Here is a 25,223-nt window from a genome sequence, read left to right on the forward strand (position 1 = left end):
TACAATTATATAGCCTTAGTAAATATATTTTAATTTAGGCAATTTTCAACTAGACGAAATTCTAACAAGGCCTATGATTTCTCTGCGGGAAATCCTACTGTTGTTCCGAGTTGTCGGTAACAATCTCAGAAGGAATTTCTTGAGATTTGCTCCAGACGATCCTCTGGTGATTGCTCCATAAAATCCTTCGGGTATTCCTCCGGGAAATTCCTCCAGGAATCCCTCCGGGGAAGTCCTGCAGGAATACTGGAAGAATTGCACGCGAATTTCAGAGGAACTCCTGGAAAATTTCCTGGAAACTTCCTGGTGAATTATTGGTGAACTCTGGTGGAATTCTCGAGGTAATTTTAGAGGAGGACCTGGGAAAATCCTGAAGGAATTTCTTGGAAACTCATTGGAGAATTCCTAGGGAATTTCTGCAGGAATTTCCGGGGAACTCCTACAAGAATTCACGGGGAACTCCTGGATATATTCCCGGCAAACACCTGAAGGAATTACCGGGGAACTTTTGGAGGCATTCCCGGGGAACTCCCACGAGAATATTCGGGAAACTCCGGAGGGATAATCTCTTGGAGAAAGAACTGGAGGAGAACTTCTGGATGAATTCCCGTGAACTCTTGGGGGACATTCTAGAGGAAATATCGGGGAGCTCCTGATAGTACTCTTTTTGGAATTTTTGAGAACTAGGAAACCTCAGATTTCTTTCAATAGAGCAAGACAGAGCAAGAACAAGGCTGCAGATTATCACATAATTCCTTTCTTCAAGGAAACAAACAATTCACCGAACTGAAGTTGTTTTGAAATTAACCGCAGGAAATCCGCGCTCATTGTGTTTTATCGCAGCGGCATACTTGCGGATTTTTTAAGTACATACCGCAGTGCTTCCTCATTCCGTTGCCGGCCCCGTTGCGTTTCCGCTTCAAATTGATGTTGTTTCTTGAGTTCTTTCCTTGTCAAATATTTGACCCTGTGTACTACAGGCCTAATGCCCCTGTTTACTAACAGCTTAATGCACACTGACGTCTTTGGTGCGAAAGAAGAAACAAAACAGAAAGAGAAATGTCATTTTTACTCACGGAATAATACATCGATAGGGTCTTGTACCATTTGGGCAGGTGTACCTGTTTTGGGCACTTGCCGCTATACCTCAGTTAATTTCAAACCGATTGATTTGAATTTTTGTCCAGAGTTAAATACTGTACGTGCCTAACTCTATACAAAATTTCAAATCAATCGGTTTGAAATTGACTTAGTTATAGCGGCAAGTGCCCAAAATAGGTACACCTGCCCAAATGGTACAAGACCCTATATTATTCCGTACGGATAATTAACAACATGACTGACAGCATCGCATGACAGTGCCATCTGTTGGCAAATCTTTCTGGCTGCAAATTACTTATCAACTGCGAACGCTTAAGTTATTTTGATTGCAAAAGTTTTACGTGACCATTACTTGTCCTATCTTTTTACACAGTACTTACCAGGTGGAAACTAGCCATTAGCCCATATGAACATGATTTAGCGCTCAATTTGATTTCAAAGACATTTTCATTTTTTGTCATTTTTTTACTATACACATATCATTATGGCGTTATTATTTTGGCAGCTCTTGGCAGTTGCATTTTTCTTTAACTAATTCTGCATACATAAACGAGCATTTGAACGGAATCTCCCCGCGGGGAGTAGCGGGGAGCGATTTGTAAGACACTTTGAAGTCGAACTGTAAGAATTTCTCATACTACTGATATGTAATGTCAATTTTGAAGCCAAGTGTTATTTTGATCTCTTGCTCCATTGCAGATGTTCGATATACACAAGAACTTACAAATAAACTTTTGAAAGCAATTGTATTACTTATATCACGACTTTTGTAGCGGTTGAACTAGTTTGTGTTCTTTATCAAAAACTCAGCATTTTTTCCATCAGCAGCTATTCAGTGCTGTAACAAGATACAAAATCAATATTTTCAAAAATATTAAATGCCAGTCAGTGCTCCTGGTATTATGGATGAATGCTCAAAATACTGTATCCCATATATGTTAAAAAATTGAGTTTCTGCCAGCTTTTCTCAAAATTGGACCTCTCAGCGACCCACATTTGCCAGATCATACTGCACTAGGCCCACTGCGTAGGTCCGCCCATCTTGCACGCTGCCTTACTGGTCTTCTTGTGCCATCCGCATCTCTTAAAAACCCAGCTTTGCAGGGATGTTGTCCTGCATTCTCACAACATGCCCTGTCCATCGTATCCTTCCAGCTTTTGCAACCTTCCGGATGCTATGTTTGACGTAGACTCCACGTCGTAGAGTGTAGCTAGCTAATGGTTCAATCTTCACCGACACCCACCGTTCTCCTGCACACCGTCAAAGATGATCCTAAACACTCGACGGTCGAACACTTAATGAGGCGAGCTGCGTGGCTACGCGTACCGCGTGATGTGGATGCGTGGATGTTCAATTCGGGTCGAATGCGAGTGACCGCCTGGATCACGGTAGGCAACGGCTCGGCGTCGCTCGCGTTGGGTCGCAGGGAGAGTTGAGGAGCTCTCCAGTCGCATAGGGGAGTATCGTCTCACTGGTTTCGCCGGAAATGATGAGCACCGTTACGCGTAGAGCGTGCGGCGATGCGCGCTTAGGCCCTATAGCATAGGGTTTTCAGAACCCAGAATAAAAACCCTTCGTTGAAGGGGGCTATCCCACAACGAATTTAATATCTCTCCTATTTGTTTCTAGGCAATATAATCTTGTTTTTTTTTCGGAATCGCATGAATTCACGATCGTATCCAGCACAATATTTTCAACGGAATCTGAAATCTGTTTATTTTACAATCATGTTTCAGTTCTAATAGGTAGGTACACAGAAAAAAATATGTAATTAAAATTCAGCTTGAAATCATGCACATAAAGGGAATGCTATAGTTAGTGCATATTTACATGAGATATCATGTAAAATTACATTACAATCGTGTAAATTTCCGCCAACCATCGCGTAAACATCATGGACTCCAACCGATTACGTGACTATTAGCGGAAATTTACACGATTGTAATGTAATTTTACATGATATCTCATGTAACTATGCACTAACTCTAGCATTCCCTTTATGTGCATGATTTCTAGCTGAATTTTAATTACATATTTTTTTTCTGTGTAGGGGTTTTGATCTCACCTTCAATTTGACTATCACGTGTATCACGTGTTACCCAATTGGGCTTTCTAACAACTTTTTGAGCTATTTCACCATCAACTTACCTTTCTCATTTACTTGCCTGGTTGAGTCCCAAGAAATTTCCAAATCGCGTAAACACCTATTGTGTTTTGGTTATTCGCTTTGCCAATATATCTGCAAGGCAGAAATATATTGGCCTATCAATCTCTGCCGCGTAACCCGATCCGACGATTCTCCTTTGCATTTCCCCTCATAGTCTGGGCCGCGATCGCCAATGCAACCCGTATTGCTGGGGGCGTGAGCCATCTCACTCCGCATGCACTCGACTATACATTTCGTTTTCCTCTCTGGATAAGGACCGTGGGAGAGATTTTGTGCGGGCCATAGACTACGTCACGCGAGTGTCGTAATTCCTCTTTTTCTTGAAAAATGGCTCTGCCACATGCTGTTTGTGGTATCGCTTTCATTTTGTAGGGATTCCTGAGGAATCCCATAGCATTTATAAGAAGGTCATTACGAGTTCATGGACGAATTACTGAAGAATCCCAAGAAGAATCCCGGAATAAATCTTAAGAGGAAATCCCATATAAGAGAATCATTAAACAGTCCTGGAGAAATTCCTGGATGCATTTCTGAATTAATTCGTGGGAGGAGTTCCCGTGAGGAATTCCTAAAGGAAACCCCAAAAAAAAAAAAAAAAAACTTCCTGGAGGAATCCTTGGATGAATTTTAGAGATAATTCCTGGAGTTATCCTTGAAAGAATCCCAGAAGAAATTCCCGAGTGAATCCCTGAATGAATCCCGGGAGAAACCCCATGAGGAATTCCTTAGGAAATCCCAGGAGAGATGCAACGAATTCCTGAGAGAGTTTCTGTAGTAGTTTTGTAGGAGTTCTTTAAAATAAATGGAGATAGCGAGATAGCGAGATTAGCAGATATCTACATTTAGAGAGGGAAAATGTGTGCAGATTGAATAGACCGATCAAACCATCGAGATAGAAAGAGCCGACAGCTACAGGGCCGGTGCTACAGGGCATGAAACAAATGGCAGCATGTTGTCGACCATACACTATCCAATGCATCAAACTCTGCAAAGCTATCTTACTCTCCGAAAACACAGAAGCCATTCATCCGTTTTTTTTTCAAACAAACTCAACCTTCATTGTTATTGACCCTGAAAGTGCTGCAAATCACCCGCATATCAAAAGCGCGACTGTCGTCGGCAAGACCACCACGTAGCTACTACCTACTATGAACAGCGCAAACGGTCGCAGCGTAAAGACGGAGGTTTTGTGTCACATTTTGCAGACCGATATCAGCAACGAACGGATCACTGCAATAGCGCCACGCACCGCAACGGAACACGCGTACCATAGTTAGTTGGTATCATTTTGGGGTCTCTGTCAGTTGTGAGGTGGTGGAGGTCCATACCGTCAGTCCAGTGGGTACGGTCTGGTCCGCCGTGTAGTGTAAGGTTAAAGTTAATACCTAATAGTCATTTTGTCAAGCTTACACGACAAACATTATTTTTGCGCAATCTTTTGGCATGTAGCCGCGTCACCGTAACTCGGAGTAGGGTATCGCGCCACTTGGGCGGTGGCTTCTTTCGTCTGTTTTTCTTCGTCTGTTTTCCACTATAACTCAGTCAATTTTGAACCAATTAACATGAAATTTTGTACACGGGTAGATACTACACCTATCTCACCGCATTCCAAAAATTGTGTCAATTGGTTCAAATTTGACTGAGTTATAGCGGAAAACAGACGAAGAAAAACAGACGAAAGAAGCCACCGCCCAAGTGGCGCGATTCCCTATCTTAGATAAGGCTGATAGTTGGACTTTTGTTGCCTGCTTTAACAGGCTTCCCAAACGAACACCGAACTCGCTAAATTCTTCTGTATTCAAGTTCCGCCTGAACTACGTCTTGATGGTCACACAGATTTAATAAAGAGTAACTTAACCCAGTTTTTTTCGCCCCTGTTGGGGAAATTGAGCCATTGCTTCCAGTAGACAATTAGTTCAAATGATATAGTAGAAAATATCTGGAAATTAATTTTGTGAATATATTGGAGCAAGGCATATCTAAACTCAAGGCAAGGATGAATGTCTAAACTCACTGCTTTTTACGGTACCCTGTTCCGCCGATCGCTTTATCGGGTTGTGCGGGTGGGCTGCAGTCAGATTTGATGCTGCGCCGTTTGTTTGCAAAAATTCCCATTCATTCTTTGTTGGCCTGGCAGGCTGCGAACCTGTTTCGTGTCGTAAAGTAGAAAAGCATCCAACGACTACGGCGGCGCGGACGAGGGAGGAAAAGTTAGTCAAATGTCGCGTTGTCGTGCGAAAACGAACGGTCTGATCAAGTGGTTACTCCTAGACGTTCCTACGATATAAGAACTTTGTCAGCAGTTTAAGTTGAAAAATCGTTTTCGGAGGTGCCTTTGACATTGTTGGAACAACAATGTGGTACCTACTCCAGTGAACGTTAATAAATTTGATTCGCGCATTTGCTTGTAAATTGGTAGACTATTTATCATCATTAATCATACACGTTGTTCAATAAGTTCGAATACACCATATAGCTTGAATTGATTTCACATTTGAAATATTAGATTTTCGAAGTAAATGTATTTATTAAAAGGTCATATACCACTGATTAAATACAGCATATGGTTGTGAATAAGGCCTTTTTCAACTTTTTTTATAAGCCTTAGATGTATCTAAGGTTTGTTAGCTCCGTCACGCCAGAACAATTTTCGAAAAGTTGCTTATTAGTATGGGACACGCTTGTATGAAAAAATAAATCCTCGCTTCAGTCGACTTTTTGGATGCCATTTAGGTCCCATATGAACTGTGCAAAATTTCAGCAGCGAATCAAAGTTTGCATGGGATTTACTATGGAAAAAGTTATACTTTCAGAAAAAAAATCCCAGAGATCGCCCCTTGTCTCCTTAATATAAATCGACCAATGCTTCTTGTAGACAAATCATTTATGAATCATTCCTTTGAAGACCGCAAAACGATTGGATGCTTGTGAAAAATGTTATTAAATTAAAACCGTTTAGGGATCCGACGAACGGCTTTTTGTTTTGACCTGAGACCGTTTTGACTAATCAGTAGCACTGCTGCTGCCGCTGTGACATGGGGTGGCGGGAGGCATCACCACCCCCAGAAACAGCAGTAGCCAAGGCAGCAGCTGCAGTGCCGCTATTAAAACAAACAAAGAGCCGCTCATGTAGGGGAACAAAGCCCAAAATGCCAAGATGGGGTAAAATGGCCCAACTCATAAAATCATTCCTGAATGGGACTCGATCATTAATATAGGTGAATGGTGTCAAGATATGTTTACATCGAACATTCTTCTAGAAGCTAGGCCACCAATCCCACGGAAAATCTTTTGATTTTCCAATGAAAATTGGCCACTTCCGGTTTTTCGTGCTTGCAATTAAGGTTTTCTGGTGATTTTATTACCAGCCAAGTGTTTCCAACGAGATTGAGGCACATGGTTGTTGATCTCTACGTTTTCCATGTTAGGGGTCATTCAAATATTACGACCATCGTTTTGCGGGGAGAGGGGTCACACACTCCATTTATTGAGTATACGAAAATAAGCAGAACAGAGGGGGGAAAAAAGAAGTCGGAAATGTCCGAAAACTGATGGACGTAATTTTTGAATGTTTTTGGGAAGTGGCATCTTACCCCATGGCAGATGGTCTTTTTGCACCACTTCCGTTTTACGAATCAGTTTTTTTTTATTTGTATTAACGAGATTTTTAACCCTGGGCTAGTTCACCTCGGGACCCACGCTTTACTTCCCTTCCGAAGGAAGAACCCACATTTTGTGAGTATGTCGGGAGTGGGATTCGATCCCAGGTCCTCGGCGTGATAGTCAAGTGTTCTAACCATCACACCAGGTCCACTCCACGCATCAGTTTTTTAAATCGCTAAAAATCGATGAAAATGCAATACTTTAGTGAACAGTTTTTCTGAAGTATCGAGCAAATATTGTCTAGGTGCTGTTACCACTTTGAATGCCTAACAAATGAGGCTAATTATCATTGAAAACGATGAAAGTTTAAAAAATGGCATTTTACTCCACTTGACCCTATAGTCGAAGCTAGAGGCGCATCAATAACAAAGCGTGAAGTTAAAATCGACTCAGTTATTATTGACGACGATCTGAAACTTCTGATCCGTCTTAAAAACATGAGGAAAAGACAATTCCCATGAACTCGAGATCCTGCGTTAAAAGTTATTTGGCAGGATCTTCAGAAGGAAACTAAAAAAACGTTTCACAGAATTGAGAAACAAAAACTTTGCAAATAAAGTTTCTTAATTAAACCCCAGCTCTAAGCCGTTTTGGAAATTGACAAAAGTTTTGAAAAAGCCTCAAAAACCTATTCCTGCGCTAAAAGAGGATAATAAAATATTATTAACTACACTCCCGTGCAAAAGTTTGGGGTCACCCCCTCAAAAACATGGAAATGTTTTTCGGTCATATCTCAGTCATCTTTCATTTAATCCAGTCGTTCTTAGACTCTATCGAAAGATAGATACGAATCAAAGGTACTTTTCACCAATTTCATATGAAATTTTTAGTACTAAAAGTTTACCTAAACTTACATGTTTTTCCTAAATCTGTACGAAAAATTGTTTTCCGTGTAATCCAAAATTGGGTCGACCAAATTTTAAAATTTAAGTTGCATTAGAACCCTATTTCTATCCTCTTTGAGAGCCATTCATTAGTTTTTAGCGTAAAAATCTATAACATAATTTAAACTATCGAGTTAGGTTTACAAGTCACCGTGCAAAAGTTTGGGGTCACCTTTCAAATGATGTCTGAGTTGGATTTTTATTCAAATCGTCATTTTTTTGTGCAACTCCAATTCCTTCTATGATAGTTGAAAGGCAAGACATAGAAATGGTTATGAAATGTTCATAAACTAAGTTCTAGGCTAAGTTAAAATCAAAAATGGTATGTTAAATCCATACTAAATCAGCTATCAGGTATCAGGTATCAGAAGGCCGGCTCCAGAGGCACGTTATCCTCCATTTGGGACATTTGTGCCATCGCCAAAATAACAGCCTATTTCATCATCTACCTGAGGGAAAAGGAAGGAAAAAGGATTTGGATGGGGATAGGGACAGGTAGGGAAATAGGAAAAATACCCTGGAAGAGGGTACTAACGCACAAGCGTACCACAATGGGTTCAAACAGCGCCCTGAAAAGGGCACTGTAATAACGCATAAAGCGAAAGAGAGCCTATAGCTCTTTACCACAGCGGGTTAAGAACAACAGAATATCCTGAAGATTCAGGTTTCTGAAGTCAGTTTCACTTAATAAGTGTTTACCGAATACTCGGAAACGCAGTTGCGCGAAAACTGGACAGTTACATATCAAATGATACGAAGTTCCATAATCGGATTCACAGCTATCACAGGCAAATGAATCAGCTTGCTGAATATTCGCCATGTGATAGCTGAGTCGGCAGTGGCCAGTCAATGCTTTGACCAGCATGCTGCAATTCTGCTTAGACAGATTAGTTAGATACTTCGCCACCCGTAGAGATGGCTCAGCACTATACAATTTGGTTTGACGACATGACTCCAAACTATTCCAATATTGTCTGTGTTGAGTGACAGCCCAGGTGTGAATCTGAAGCTTAATCCAACACTTCGATATCGGAATAGCTGGCTCAGGGCCAATGAAGTCATGTGATGCTCCAGAGCGAGCTAACTCATCAGCCAATTCATTTCCAGCGATGGAAGAATGACCAGGTACCCATAGAAGGTGAACAGCGTTTGCTGAATTCAGCTCCTCGATTTGAGTTCGACAAGCGATAACTATCTTCGACCTGGAGTTGGCCGAAGCAAGTGCTTTAATAGCAGCCTGGCTATCTGAACAGAAGTATATTACTTTGCCCATTACGTGCTGCTGAAGTGCTGATTGCACTCCGCACATAAGAGCAAAGATTTCAGCCTGAAAAACGGTACAGTGTCTACCAAGTGAATAAGACTGATACAGCCTTAGCTCACGAGAATAAACACCAGCACCTGCTCGACCTTCGAGAAGGGAGCCATCAGTGTAACATACGATGCCGTCTGAAATACTTCTTTCCAGATAACTAGATGTCCACTCTTCCCGGGAAGGGAATTTCGTGGAAAATGTCCTATATGGAAAATTACAAGCAATTGTAAGATCACTTGGAGCAAGGACAATTTTGTCCCAATTCACCAAAAGTGGAAACAACGAGGTGTGTGTTAAACTGCGGTTCACAGGAGTTTCCTCTAGTAGACCGAGTACCCGTAACCGGTAAATGCAAGAAAGGGCTTCTTGTTTGAGATGAATGTGTAGTGGGGCAACGTCAAAGAGAACTTCTAGCGCTGCCGTAGGAGTTGAAGAGAACGCTCCAGACATCGCCATTAAGCACATCCTTTGGAGATGGCCTAATTTTAATTGGACCGTTCTCACTTCACCCTTTTGCCACCACACAAGACATCCATAAGCCAATATTGGCCGAACCACAGTTGTGTAAATCCATTTGATATACTTGGGTTTTAGACCCCAAGTTGTACCAAATGTACGCCGGCATTGCCCGAAGGCCATACAAGCTTTCTTGATTCTGAACTCAATGTGAGGTGTCCAGGAAAGCTTGGAATCAAGAATGACTCCAACGTACTTTACCTGTTCAGTCACATCGATTTCAGAATCAAAGAAACGCAAAGGTCGAACGCCATTACGGTTTCGCCTTTCCGTGAAAAGAACAATAGATGTTTTACTCGGATTAACCGAAAGGCCATATTGGCGACACCAACCCTCAACTACCTGAAGGGCGTTTTGCATCAGGTCGAAAAGGGTGCTGATGCACATACCAACTAACAATGTTAGGTAGTCGTCGGCAAAACCATAAGTAGGAAAACCGCTATTATTGAGTTGCCTCAATAGCGTATCTGCTACGAGATTCCACAAAAGCGGTGATAAGACTCCCCCTTGGGGGCATCCACAAACACTCAATTTCCTAATCCCTGCTAGACGCAATGTCGAGAAGAGATATCGGTTTTTGAGCATTTGATGAATCCAATTGGAAATCATTGGAGATATACCATGACTCCGTGCGGCTTCCAATATGGCATCGAAAGGCACGTTGTCAAAGGCACCCTCGATATCTAAGAAAACACCCAAACAAGATTGCTTTTGAGCGAATGCTTTCTCGATATCGTAAACAACCTTGTGTAAAAGAGTCACAGTGGACTTACCAGATTGGTAGGCATGTTGGTTAACATGAAGAGGCACGTTGGCCAGATGAACATCACGGATATGATGATCCACAATGCGTTCTAAGCATTTCAGAAGAAAAGAGGTCAAACTAATAGGTCTGAAACTCTTTGCTTCTTCATACGACGCACGACCCACTTTCGGAATAAACTTTACAGTAATATCCCTCCAGGATTTGGGAATATACCCTGTAGCAAAACTGCAAACAAGTAGTTTTTTCAAAACATGTTTGAAATAATCAAATCCCTTCTGAAGCAAAATAGGATAAATCCCATCTGCCCCAGAAGATTTGAAAGGAGCAAAGCTATTAAGAGCCCACTCAATCGATTCTATAGTTACAATACTCCGAGCCGAAGCTAAAGAATCATAACTACAAGAAAAGACATCAGGATCATCCGAAGATGTAATATCCACACATCCAGGGAAGTGTGTGCTGAATAGGCATTCCAGAACTTCCTCATCAGAGGAAGTCAGATCGCCATTTGGCAAACGAAGTTCGTTCACCCGGAAATCCTTAGATTTCGCAAGGATTTTGTTTAACCGACTGACTTCACTCAAGCTGGAAACATTTGTACAAAGGTTTTTCCAGCCGGATCGTTCAGCAGACCGGAGAGCTTTCCTGTAGGCCTTGCGAGCCGACCTGAAAGCCTCCGAACCAGCCGAACGTCGTCTGTTCCAACTCTTTCTACATTGTTTCCTGAGTTTCGCCAGATCAGAGTTCCACCAAGGGGTTCCTCTTGTGATCTTCACAGACCGTAAAGGGCATGCTTCTTCAAAAGCTTCCATGATGAAGGTCGTTGTAGTATCAACGGCATCATCTAAATCACTTGGAGTGTCAATGGATGGTGAATATCCATGAAATTTGGCTGCAACCAAATCAGTATAAAGATCCCAGTTTGTTGACCGAGGATTCCTGAAACGCAATGTTTGCGAAGTAACATTTAAATGTTCAAAAAAGATATAGCGATGGTCAGATAAAGATTCTTCATCTGACACATGCCAATTGGTCAGCTCGTGACTAATTCTGCTAGAGCAAAGCGTTATATCTAACACTTCCTCTCTAGCAGATACCATGAAGGTTGGGCGGTTGCCTATGTTAAGTAATGCAAGATCTGTACTACTTAAGTACTCCATCAAACTGGAGCCTCTCAAGTTAATGTCTGAGCTGCCCCAGATGATATGGTGAGCATTAGCATCACTGCCAACAATTAGCGGAAGGCCTTTTGAAGTGCAGTATGCGATGACTTGTTTGAAAGCATCCGTAGGGGATGGTTCATCATGTGGTAAATACACAGAACAATAGACGTATTTCCTGTTGAGGTTTCCAACAGATACATCAATTGTGATAGCACATACATCTCTGGTGGTTAGTTCAGAGATGAGTGTAGCAACTATTGCGTTGTTGACAAGCACACAGGCTCGAGGCATGACACGCGAGTTTGCCATTTCATGTTTACTGAAAGTGGCAAACACCGGGTTCACAAGGTTTCCTAAATAGAAATTTCCCTTACGAAAGTAAGGTTCTTGTACCAAGGCCACTTGGGCTGTACCATTTTGCATAAGTCTGCAAAGATTGATCGTTGCTGTTCTTTTATGCTGAAGATTGATCTGAGCTATCCTAACCGTAGCCACTACCCAAACTAGGTAAGATTAAACTCTTCGCAACAGCAGCACAACAAAGAACAGCAACAATAAAACCAAATCGGTATCGATTGGAAAACGCCAAAGGCGAGGATACACAGAATACACTGTGTAAATCGCATAATGCGAAACCATATAGGTGAAAATTTAAACTAATTAACAACATCTTCATAATCCCGCCCTTATTTAGCCTCAAGTGAGACTAAAGAAGGGCAGCTGATTGTCTCGGAGAAACACAAGGTCCACTGCACCATTGCTCCGGTTAGCGCAGTAAGGGCTACATACTGTGGAGGGCGCCCTGGTACTCCACAGGCTCCGTTAGCGGTTAGGTTTTTATTAGACCCCCCTAGCCATTCATTCCTAGGCACGGTAAGCATAAAGCCGCATCACACCATGAATTAGGGGTCACCTGTTGGTGGATTCTTACCACCGGAACAGGCGGTCCGTAGTGTTATTCTTAGCCAATTGAGACAATCGCTACCGACACTACACAGCTATCTAGGCTGATCGAGAAAAGAAGTTAATATTGATGATCAACTTCATACGGACTCGAACAGCCGGAAAAAAATTGAGAAACAAAAACTTTGCAAATAAAGTTTCTTAATTAAACCCCAGCTCTAAGCCGTTTTGGAAATTGACAAAAGTTTTGAAAAAGCCTCAAAAACCTATTCCTGCGCTAAAAGAGGATAATAAAATATTATTAACTACACTCCCGTGCAAAAGTTTGGGGTCACCCCCTCAAAAACATGGAAATGTTTTTCGGTCATATCTCAGTCATCTTTCATTTAATCCAGTCGTTCTTAGACTCTATCGAAAGATAGATACGAATCAAAGGTACTTTTCACCAATTTCATATGAAATTTTTAGTACTAAAAGTTTACCTAAACTTACATGTTTTTCCTAAATCTGTACGAAAAATTGTTTTCCGTGTAATCCAAAATTGGGTCGACCAAATTTTAAAATTTAAGTTGCATTAGAACCCTATTTCTATCCTCTTTGAGAGCCATTCATTAGTTTTTAGCGTAAAAATCTATAACATAATTTACACTATCGAGTTAGGTTTACAAGTCACCGTGCAAAAGTTTGGGGTCACCTTTCAAATGATGTCTGAGTTGGATTTTTATTCAAATCGTCATTTTTTTGTGCAACTCCAATTCCTTCTATGATAGTTGAAAGGCAAGACATAGAAATGGTTATGAAATGTTCATAAACTAAGTTCTAGGCTAAGTTAAAATCAAAAATGGTATGTTAAATCCATACTAAATCAGCTAAGTTCGTTATATAAAGTGCGAAAGAGGATGAAAGTGAGATAAAAATGACTAATTCGTGATTTCTACCCTATATAACTGTAAGTGTTAAAATCACAAATACACCATTACCCCGAAAACCATTACAACGAATGTAATTTCTCCGAATGTACTAATACATTCGAGATTTTGGGTTTTGGTGCAAAGCAAAGGGATAATTTTTTGATGAAAATGCCATTTAAATTAAAATATGTAACATTCCTGAAACTTATGAATTTGGGGGTAATGGTATATTTGTTGTAATAACACTTACAGTTATATAGGGTAGAATTCACGAATCAGTCATTTTATTTTCACTTCCATCCTCTTTCGCACTTTATATAACGTACTTAGCTTATTTAGAATGAATTTTATATACCATTTTCTACCTTAACTTAGTCTAGAACTTTTCATTTCATAACCATTTCTGTGTCTTGCCATTCCACTATCAAAGAAAGAATTGAAGTTGCAGCATCAAAAACGACGATTTGAACAGAAATACGACTCACACTTCATTTGGAAGGTGACCCCAAATTTTTGCACGATGCAGCATCCTAAGGGGTGACCCAAACTTTTGCACGGTGACTTGTAAACCTAACTCGATACTTTAAATTATGTTATGAATTTTTACGCTAAAAACTAATGAATGGCTCTCAAAGAGGATAGAAATAGGGTTCTAATGCTACTTTAGTTTTAAAATTTGGTCGACCCAATTTTGGATTACACGGAAAATAATTTTTCGTACAGATTTAGGAAAAACATGCAAGTTTAGGTAAACTTTTAATACTCAAAATTTCATATGAAATTGGTGAAAAGTACCTACGAATCAAATCTAACTCTTTATCTTTCGATAGAGTCCGAGAATGACTGGATTAAATGAAAGATGACTGAGATATGACCGAAAAACATTTTCATGTTTTTGAGGGGGTGACCCCAAACTTTTGCACGGGAGTGTAATTTTGAACAAGCATAAAAACTTGCCAAACAGTTTGGAAGTGCGCATAATTTCAGTATAGGTATCACTAGTCCAATAGAACATCAGGTTGCCCGCGAATCCGAAAACATTTTCAATCATGACAACATTTTCGACAATTCATTGGGTACTGATTTGGACGAAGTGAGATCTATTATTAAGAAGTTTAAGTATATGAAAGCTCCGAGTTATGACGGAACTTTCTATATTCTCGTCAAAAAACTTCCAAAAAGTTGCTTATTATTTTTGGTTAATATAGAGTATGTATGCCATCAGTAATCTTATGCTCCCATATACATCCTATTCAAAACAAGCGATTACAGCACCGATTGATTCCGTTCTTTTTGTTTTATAAATATAATAAACAAAACAAACAACGCTTCAATCCTTCGTTTTTCGTAGGATGAGAATGGGAGCCACATGCTTAATAAGGGAACCAATACCCTATTAAACAAATGTCTTCTGTTAGCATATTTTCCTGTAAAATTTAAAAATGCTAATGTTGTTCCAAATTTGAAGCCTGACAAAAATCCTGCCGTAGCTTCTAGTTATTGTCCAATTAGCTTACTGTCATCTATCAGTAAAATTTTTGAAAAACTTATTTTGAATAGAATGATTCAAATGTAACACATACAAGGTGTAAGTGTTCGCAGTTCAGTGTGGAGTGTTTTTGATATTTTGTATGAATTGGAACCGTGTATTGTATAAAAAGTGTAGGAAGTGTTCGTATATGTTGTGTAGTTTTCTCCGTTAGCTAGATGTCTGCTAGACCGTAGTTGAACAGTCTACCATACTACGCCACCAGTTTCCAAAACCCACCACCAGAGGGACAAGCAGATCCTGTTGGTAGCCTGGAAGGAATGGACGAAGAAACAAAGATGGACGGGCTAACGGACACGATGATGAGAGAGGGACACGACTGATCTAGGTCGCTGGCCGAGTATAAAGGACAGTGACCCATTTGTACTCCATGATTCTTGAAAGCCTGCCAAACGAACCGCCAACTTAAGAGGTTGTAGTGAACAATCGTGCGGAAGGTTGTACCCGCATTGAAAGAGTTAAAGATATAGACGGAAAAGCAAGTGAAGCGTAGAAAGACAGCAGGTAATTGGTTCTTCCTCCAGCAAACCTATATGATCCTAACACGTTTACCCGGATCCATAGAACCCCGCTATTTTTGGTTAGAACTTCGGTTCTGACTGCTGAAGGATACCAAACACCCCCCCCCCCCTATGTTGAGGCAGTTCCGGCAAATCGTAATCGTCGTAACCGAGTCCGTCAACATACTCGGCAGCCCGAGACTAGAAGGGCCTACGAAATGCCGCCATCGCAACCCCGAAGGCTACTGGGCACCGAGTACGTAAGGCCGCCATCATTTAGGATCTGGTGTGATGCGTAGTGGAAGGTAGAAGAAGGGGCCCCGATGAAGTGAAAGAACAGGTTAGATTAGACTATAAGAATGTGGGAATGAGGAGAATGGTAGAAGAAGAAGAGGCCGGAAAATTCCGGGAATAAATGTGTGTAATAATGTAACATGACGTGAGTTTTTATGTACGACAGTGCGAAGATTCCCTGCCCGCGAATAACTGGTCGAGAAGAATGCCGACCCTGAGGTTTTGTTTCAGGGAGTCTCAGGAAGGCTCCCCTCTTGAGCTAGTCGGCAGTTACACTTTGGCGCCCAACTTAAAATCGTCTTCTTGACAGTTTTTGGAAGGGTCAGTTCGGAAGATCGCACTGGATCGAACTGGTTTCGACGGAGGTCTCTGGTAAAACTTCCAGGCCTTCACGAATTTAACTTACCACATTTGGACTTACTCTTTCTTCTTACACAGTTCGCAAAATCATTTCATTTGCGACGGAGGGGTTTTGTTGTCCAGAAACACAATGAACATAAACAAACGATTGTTCAAAAAGAACATTAGAACTCAATACTAGTCATTTTTAACTTTTTACTTTTGTTTGAAACAATTTTAGTGTGTTGTGATGTGATTTCGGATGTGTGTGAAATGAAAAGGCCAAAAAGAAAGATAATTTTTATTTACAACAAATTTTGTGTGCTTCTTTTGAAGCGTGTGCAAATAGGATTTTCAAATTTACTAGGTTTTCAAATTTTATAGCATTTTTCAATTTACTAGGTTATCAAATTCTGATCTGTGATATTCTAGCTCGTAAATAGTTCTTTTTAAATTTTAATCCCATTGCGAAGTGCGTTGCAGAAAACGTCCTGAGTCGGTGATTACTCGTATCGTCATCGTTCAGTTGAATGAGCTAAAATGAGAGATAAGATTAGTCCAATGGAACATTTCATGAATAGAAGTGAATGAAAGTTTACAAGAGTAAGAGGAAAAAGAACGAAAGAGGATGTAAACAAGGAATAGTAGACAAAAACATGCCTAGTGAAAGTTTTCACACGAGAGAGGAGTCAGGTTTCCACATACAAGCTAGCGTTTGAATGCCGGAGACCGTTTTTATTACTGAACCATTAAGAAAATCTAATTCTTTTAGGTAAGAATTTCTAGATTTTTCTACAATGTTGTTCTCCCAGCCAAATCTCAGCTTTTGACTGGTTTGTTTGTTTTTTTTTTTGTGTGGTAATAGTCCTAGTGTTGCGAATTTGAATTCGAGCACTACGGCCAAATGGTTTTCAGACTCTGTTTAGAGTAAAAGAGTAGAAAGGTGCTCAGGGAAGCATAGATAGGTGGTACTAGATCACAAAATTCATCGCTTACACCAACAGCGGACTACACTACGATGACCTGAGAAGTCAACACTTTTTCTTTCTCAGGGATTGCGGTAGAAAGGTGTTGGTGAATGTGGTTGAATTGCGTGCATCTAGTAGCCTAGGTAGATGATAGGAGCAACACAAATTGCTGGATATACTCACCACAAGTGAGACGGTGAGACCACACGAGTGCCAGGTCACTCAAAACAGGAAGGATCGTCTGTAGGGCGACTAGATTTCCTAAAAAAGAGAAAGATGGATAAATAGGCAAGTGTGGAGCGAAGGGTCAGTACAACTGGAATGGATAGTTACCTCTGTAAATACTGCATCTAGAGACACTATTCCATCCAGTCCTCGTACGTGCTACTCTTCGGATGCTTGGCCTAGGTGACGTCATCTTATCTCGATGCTGCGAAGGCAATGGTTGTAGAAAAATACCTAGGAAGATTTTAATATGTGATTAATGGGCCCATGTATTCTGAATGTCTGATCACTGTGTACCCATTGTGGGAGTGAGACAACTTTGCGCTGGATATCTCTTTTTCAGTAGCTAGTCTGATTGTCAACAATCATCTAATCAGACTGAGCGAAAATCTGAATGGACAAGCGTTAAGTGAATGGTAGAAGTAGCTGAAAGCAAAAAGCATTAAGTGCTTGTATAATTGTGTTGAAAGAGATTTGGTTACGGAGTATCTCCTGTTAATAGTTTTGTCTAGGAGAACTTTTTAACACCAAATTCTCGCTAAATCATCCTAAATTGGAAATGATTTCCTTGTAAATTTTGTACATATTTTGCATGATGGCCATTTCAATATTTTAATTTGTTGTTTTTGCATGTTTTGTAAAGTTTGTAGAATTTTGTTGATTTTTATCATTTCATTTTGTAAGTGTTAGTCATAGGAATTTACTTAGTTCAGTAAAGAAAAAAAAAATAGGAAATAAGGTGAAAAGTAATAGTAAAATCACAGCCCAAAGAATGAAAATAATCATAGTTTATTGAATCATAAAAGCAATTAATTCAATTATCTTTTTCGCCTAGTAGATTCATGCAGTATAACCTCACTTTTAATGAAAATTCTCAAATCATTGTATTTGATGGATTCTGATTCAAGAATTTAATCTTTTGCAGTGAAGATCCATTTCCGGATTGGTTTTGGCCATAAATCTACGGGGATTTCTCACTCGCCGGCTAAGAAATAATTCTTGAATTAAAATTCATCGTACTTACCTCATGTTGATCATATTTCATCACCATAACATTTCACAATAATTAGTAGTTTGACAGTTCGAAATCATCACAATACAAACACACACCAATAGACTATTGTTCGGATGGAATTCGAAATAGGTAGTACTAGAACGATCACAACTCCGACAAACCGGTGAAACATTTCAAAACACGGTTTTACCGTACAATGCCGTAGCTTTGCTCAATGAAATTTTAATCTGTAAATACTTGTAAATAATGTAGATACGTAGTGTAAATAGAGAATTGCCATTTGTTTAGTTGTGAAGAAAGCTTTTTAAACAATCGTATGGACAAAATGTAAGTATTGGAAGAGGTTGCCAAGCTCAATGTTTGCGCATTTGATCGCTGGAGACCAGAGCAATCGCGTTGACGGTCAGTACAGAGTTAATCTCTAAATTGAGAGGAGTTGGTAACAACGATGAAAACCTATGACCCCGATACTCTGTAAACGTACTTACTGGTCCTTTACAATGTGTTTCATTGATGTATTTCTGTATGATTTAATCTAGTACGTTTCGAGTCAAGTGTTTTGTGAACTACCGTCGGTTGAAGTGAATTTGTTCTGGTGTTGAGTGGTTTGTGTTGGTAGGTTCAGAGGTACGTGTAACCGGGGAAGTCTTGTGTAATCTGTGGAAAAAATATTTACTTTGTAAATATTTTTTACCCGAGCTGGGGGAGAGTGTAAGTGTTCGCAGTTCAGTGTGGAGTGTTTTTGATATTTTGTATGAATTGGAACCGTGTATTGTATAAAAAGTGTAGGAAGTGTTCGTATATGTTGTGTAGTTTTCTCCGTTAGCTAGATGTCTGCTAGACCGTAGTTGAACAGTCTACCATACTACGCCACCAGTTTCCAAAACCCACCACCAGAGGGACAAGCAGATCCTGTTGGTAGCCTGGAAGGAATGGACGAAGAAACAAAGATGGACGGGCTAACGGACACGATGATGAGAGAGGGACACGACTGATCTAGGTCGCTGGCCGAGTATAAAGGACAGTGACCCATTTGTACTCCATGATTCTTGAAAGCCTGCCAAACGAACCGCCAACTTAAGAGGTTGTAGTGAACAATCGTGCGGAAGGTTGTACCCGCATTGAAAGAGTTAAAGATATAGACGGAAAAGCAAGTGAAGCGTAGAAAGACAGCAGGTAATTGGTTCTTCCTCCAGCAAACCTATATGATCCTAACACGTTTACCCGGATCCATAGAACCCCGCTATTTTTGGTTAGAACTTCGGTTCTGACTGCTGAAGGATACCAAACACCCCCCCCCCCCCCCCCCTATGTTGAGGCAGTTCCGGCAAATCGTAATCGTCGTAACCGAGTCCGTCAACATACTCGGCAGCCCGAGACTAGAAGGGCCTACGAAATGCCGCCATCGCAACCCCGAAGGCTACTGGGCACCGAGTACGTAAGGCCGCCATCATTTAGGATCTGGTGTGATGCGTAGTGGAAGGTAGAAGAAGGGGCCCCGATGAAGTGAAAGAACAGGTTAGATTAGACTATAAGAATGTGGGAATGAGGAGAATGGTAGAAGAAGAAGAGGCCGGAAAATTCCGGGAATAAATGTGTGTAATAATGTAACATGACGTGAGTTTTTATGTACGACAGTGCGAAGATTCCCTGCCCGCGAATAACTGGTCGAGAAGAATGCCGACCCTGAGGTTTTGTTTCAGGGAGTCTCAGGAAGGCTCCCCTCTTGAGCTAGTCGGCAGTTACAAAGGGGTAGACAAAACCTTCACTTTTCAAAACACGTTCAACTAGCCGTAACCATTCTCAAAGTGCATCAAAAACTCTCAAATTTTCACTGTTAGTTTATCGACTATCAGTGTGTATTTGTGGTCCAAAATTGGAAAAGATCGGGCCATTATGCACGAAGCTACAAAGCGGTTGTTCATAAACCACGTAGACCAAAATTTGGTCATCTCAGACTCTCCTTCCCCCTCGTAGACTTTTGTCCACACAAAAAAAAAATGTATGAAGCGTAGACTTTGGCCAAACACCACCCCCCCCTCCCCCCAAAAAGTCTACGTGGTTTATGAGTGGCCCAAAGATTCTTGAAAAAGGCACAACCATCCGACAGCCAACCTTGAGCTGCTATACCTCCGGACTCAATAAACCGACTGCAATGAAACTTTGACCATTCATGACTTATACAATGAACCCTGAAAAACATTTGACTTAAATTGAAATTCTTAACAAGAGAAAAAGTTATAGCGATTTTATTTGTTTTACGATTTTTTAGTAAATTAGTTTATTTATAATATGCATTCTACTACTTTTTTGGCGTCTATGTTGTTAATTTCTTTCAAAACACATTTTTATATAAGTCAATTAGAGGTAAATTAAGTGAACTAAAATTTGCTTATTGAATTTTGAAACGATGTTGAAATTTTGGATAATTTGGTGTTTTATTAGAAAAATAATCTAAACGTTATAATTTTCTGCTGAGTTAAGAATTTCAGGTTAAGTCAAAGGCTCTTCACAGCTCACTACATAAGTCATAAATGGCCAAAACCTCATTGCACTCGGTTCACAGAATCCGGAGACACAACAGCTCAAAGCCGGCCATCGGACAATTATACTTCCTCAAGAATCTCCACAACTTCGTGGAGAATAAGGACTGTATCGGAAATTAACTATAAACGTTCACAATTGCCTGAAAAATAATCTGTTTGAAATAAACATAACTTTATTTTTGGAGATACTATATAAATCTCTTAAATAAAGAATGGCAGTTCAAATTTTCAAAAAATAATCATTTAACTTGGACTTTTATCTCAAAGTTTGTACAAATGTTTTTAAAATTTTGGACACCTGCTAAAATTTTAATATTGCGAAAACTGTGGAAAAATATTCAATTTTAATTCTTATTTTTGCGCAAATATATTCTTTTCCAGAATGCTCATGATATAGGAAAATTATTTTTATCAAGAAAAATTCCCTCCGCAGTTATAGCAATTCTTAAAAATAAAAAAGGCCAGTTTTCGAGGAGCTCTTTTTTTATGCGTCTTCAAAGATCGATTACGCAAATAAAAAATACATAAAGTTGAAAATTTGCATTTTTTCGATTGGGTATGTATTAAAATCTATTGAAGAGGTAGTTTTACCAGAGAACGAATTTTTATAACCTCTGAAGATATTTAGAACAGAGCGTCAAAGTTCGACCAAAAAGTAGGTGTATTTTGGGATAGACCATATTCTTAATCTAGGAGGTTTTTCTATCCAAAATAAGAATTTTAAAAGTCGGTTTTGAGTGATATGCTATGTGTACATAACTGCTAGTAATAATCATTATTTTCCAGATTTTTCCCCGTACAAATTTTTTTCGCTACAAATGTTTGAAACTTTAAAAAAAATTTAAAAAAATGCAGTTTGTACAGATTGTTATTTTGTGTGGTATACTCATAGAACCATATTCTCAATAATACTAATCATTTTCCAAATTTCTTCAAGCTGTTCTAAACTTAACTATATCGTGAAGATTTCATAGAAGAACCGAAATGAGAAGACCAACCGTGCGTCGAGATAGAGCATTTTGAATGTTTATAGTTAACTAGCTGTACCCGGCAAACTTTGTCTTGCCTACTGCGTTTTTTGACGTTTCAAGTTTCTAGCCAAGACAAAGTCCCCGGTCTAAAGGCATGGAGGAACAATTTTTAAAATCTCTCAATTTTTTCATGTTTTTTGCCTCATAAACCTTCCTTGGGTAAAAACAAACAGAACAAAACTAAGACGACCAAAATCGGTCCTTCCGTTTGCGAGTTATGCGCGGTCCCACGTATGCCACTGCATTTTTATATATATAGATTTCCGATACAGTCCTTAGCCTGATTCTTTCCAAACCTGAACCACTGATACATAACTAGTTGATGAACTTATAGTAAAATATTTATATTGAATATATTAAATATTTGATGCACTTCTCGAAAAGTTACAGCTAGTTGAACACTTTTTGAAAAGTGAAAACTTTTGCATGTCCCGATCATTTTGTCTATCCACTGTACAAACAAAAAACACCAAACTTAGATCTTGAAAGGTACATAACTGTCTGATTACTTCAGAAGGGAAAATATGTAGCAAGCTCTAAATTTAGTGTGGCAGATCTAACACCGCAACGCACCGTTGTAAGGTGATCTACCTACGTTACGGGACTAATTTCAAATGATTTGCTGTAAAAGTTTCAACCTCGTTGACTGAAGTTCACTCCATGGTAGTACTTGTTTTAAAGCATTGAGTTTGACTATATGCAACTTTTTAAACAAATGAACGCTAATAACTGTGAAAAGTGATCAATTTCACCCGAAATCACGGTGCATCATACACAAATGCAATGTTCTGAGAAAGAATGATGAGATCTCAACGATTGGATTGGCAAAAGAGAAGAACCTGTCAAATTAGTAATTTTCCCTAATAAAAAAATAAATTGCTTCGTCCAATACTTCCTGAAGCGAGCAGCTGTATAAAGTTATTAAACTATGATACCAATCCATCGACCTCCCACAGATATGTACCCTCAGTACCAGAATGCCATCATCACCGATATAATCCCGGCTAATAACTAGTTTCCGCATCAGTCTGTGCTGCTAAAACCTAAACCATGTCGAACCCCGCTAACCAGGTGAGCAAGTCGCAGCTCAAGACCAGGGATTGTATTACCTACTCCATTTGTCACGTTTTATCTAAAATAGTTTAAATTTCCATGAAATATGTGTAGCATGCCCTGGTGGTACAGTCAGTGCGTAACGGAAGAGACACACGCAACTATCCACAGCATCACAACATGGTCCATGTTCGCTGAAAAAATACACTCAGGGGGATTAGGCTGTTGTCAACTCCTTCAGCGTATCTTTCACTGCGTTTCTCTATGCAAAGGCTATGTGGTCGAACAGTAGTGCTTCGCGGAAAACACACCGATTTAACTAGTTTATCCTTATCGCGCACCCAGCGACACACGCCATGGCGTCTTTCCTACTTGGCTGGCGACACTTCTACCTACCAAGCAGTGAACTGCTTCTCGGTATATCACTTGGAGTGTGGCGTGATTTAGAGATGGCTATTCAAATGAACGACTCACTATACTAGCTGTCATTAGGCCGCTAATGCCTGTTAGGGTAGTTTACCAAATTGATTTTATGGCATCCCCAATCCACATTGCTACTTGGGGATACGTCTACGGATAGAGGATCGCGTGTCATTCACAGCAGTGCGGATTGAAATTGGATCAAATCGGTTTTGTTAATTAATTGAAATTATTTCTCTCTATTTCGCGCGGAGACGGAACCTGAACAAGGTACAGCCCGCCAGCCAAGATGTACATTTGCACCAACTGGCGACGGAGTAATGGGCAAATGACAAAAAAAAAAATCAACGACAGCACACGCAGGTGAATTTTTATCGCGCTCGATCAGTTGCCTGGCAAAGGCAATTTCCTGAATTTCTCCCGGTGTTACTATCCTAGGTAGGTACTGCCATACCGGTATATCAACGTACATATGTTCTTTTAAGGTACTAACTACAGTACACACAGGTATGACCCTTCGAGCTCGATTGACACATTTATTGGTATTGATAACTCTGTTCTGACTTTTTTCCATAAATCAAGAACGACTTCACAGCGCTGTTGTATCTTAAACTTCTTCATATTTTCTGAACTCCAGCAATGGGAATGCGGACAATCAGACAGAGGTGGATGCTAAGTACACGTGAGAAATGGAAAACTTTGATCACAGCATCTTTTCTCGGGATTGAGGTATTTAACTACATATTACATTTTATGTAAATGAACTGTAATTTCATTCACGGGAACAAACTGTATTTCAATAATAAAACAGAACTCCAACTGAACTTCACTGTATTGCTATTAAATTGCAATTGATTTGAATGTTTAAAATTACGAAGTACCTAGGAGTCAATTTTTGTTTCAAACATTGAGGCGTAGATTTTTGTCACAAAATCACATTCACTCGGTTGTATCATATTACGCTTGCAACTCGCAAATGACTTGTCTTCATTTTAGGTACAAACGAAACATTAACCACTACGTTACGTGTACTTGCAGTAATTTGCAGTTACATTTCCCACCTATTGTGGTACCTTATGATTCACGAGATAGAGAGCAAAGAGAACAACTAAACAAACGGGCGGACTAACTGAGCCAACAACCTTTGCAGCAGTAGTGTTATATAACCCAGCCAGAAGATCATTCTCAACGAATCCGCGATTCAACTGTAAGCAAACACAGAAACCATCCGAGAGCCATGTTGGTTTGATTGACAAAAGGGTGTCGTCTTATGGCCGATTCAAATGGACGTCCAACGTTCAAATGATCTATTTTTCAAAAGATAGCCGGTTTTGGCTGTTCACGATACTTGCCGTATGCAGCATAGTTGTCCCATGTTCTATGGGAATCCCTATTAAGGCCGCACGGGACGGCGTGTAATTTTTCCTATCTTCCCTCTCTTTCTAACAATTAGCCTCGCGATTTTGAAGAAGCAAATATCAATTTGCACTGCTTTGACGTAGCTGAAACTTTAGTCGATTGTGCACCACAAGTGAGCAAATGAACGATCAAATTTCTAGTCAATAATATGAAGTAGAAGTTAAGATTTGCATCTTACTAGCAACAGAGCAATGGCGGACGATTCAGCCACCGTCCCGTCCGGCCTTAACATATGACAACTATGCTGCTTACGGCAGATACTTGGTTATAACTTAATCATTTTATGGCTTTATCGATCTTTTTCTACTCTGAGTGTAAGGGAGTAGAGATCAAAGTGGATAATGAAATGATAGATATGATAGTATTCGCTAGGTTGCGAACAAGTGCGAAAATTTTTATAGAAGATGAAATTAGGCATAAAGGCCATGTATTGAACGAATACATCGAATGCGTGAAACTTCTGCCGTACGACCT

The 25,223-nt window shown here is 40.0% G+C and overlaps 1 long non-coding RNA gene across 1 annotated transcript in view; it reads left to right on the plus strand.

The window, feature by feature from the left end:
- LOC134284084 (uncharacterized) overlaps nucleotides 1–25,223 on the plus strand; it is an 816,516-nt gene that overhangs the window by 543,887 nt on the left and 247,406 nt on the right. The gene's annotated exons all lie outside the window — the stretch shown is intronic.

The sequence above is a fragment of the Aedes albopictus genome, chromosome 3 (assembly GCF_035046485.1).
Source record: "Aedes albopictus strain Foshan chromosome 3, AalbF5, whole genome shotgun sequence".
Lineage (NCBI taxonomy): Eukaryota > Metazoa > Arthropoda > Insecta > Diptera > Culicidae > Aedes > Aedes albopictus.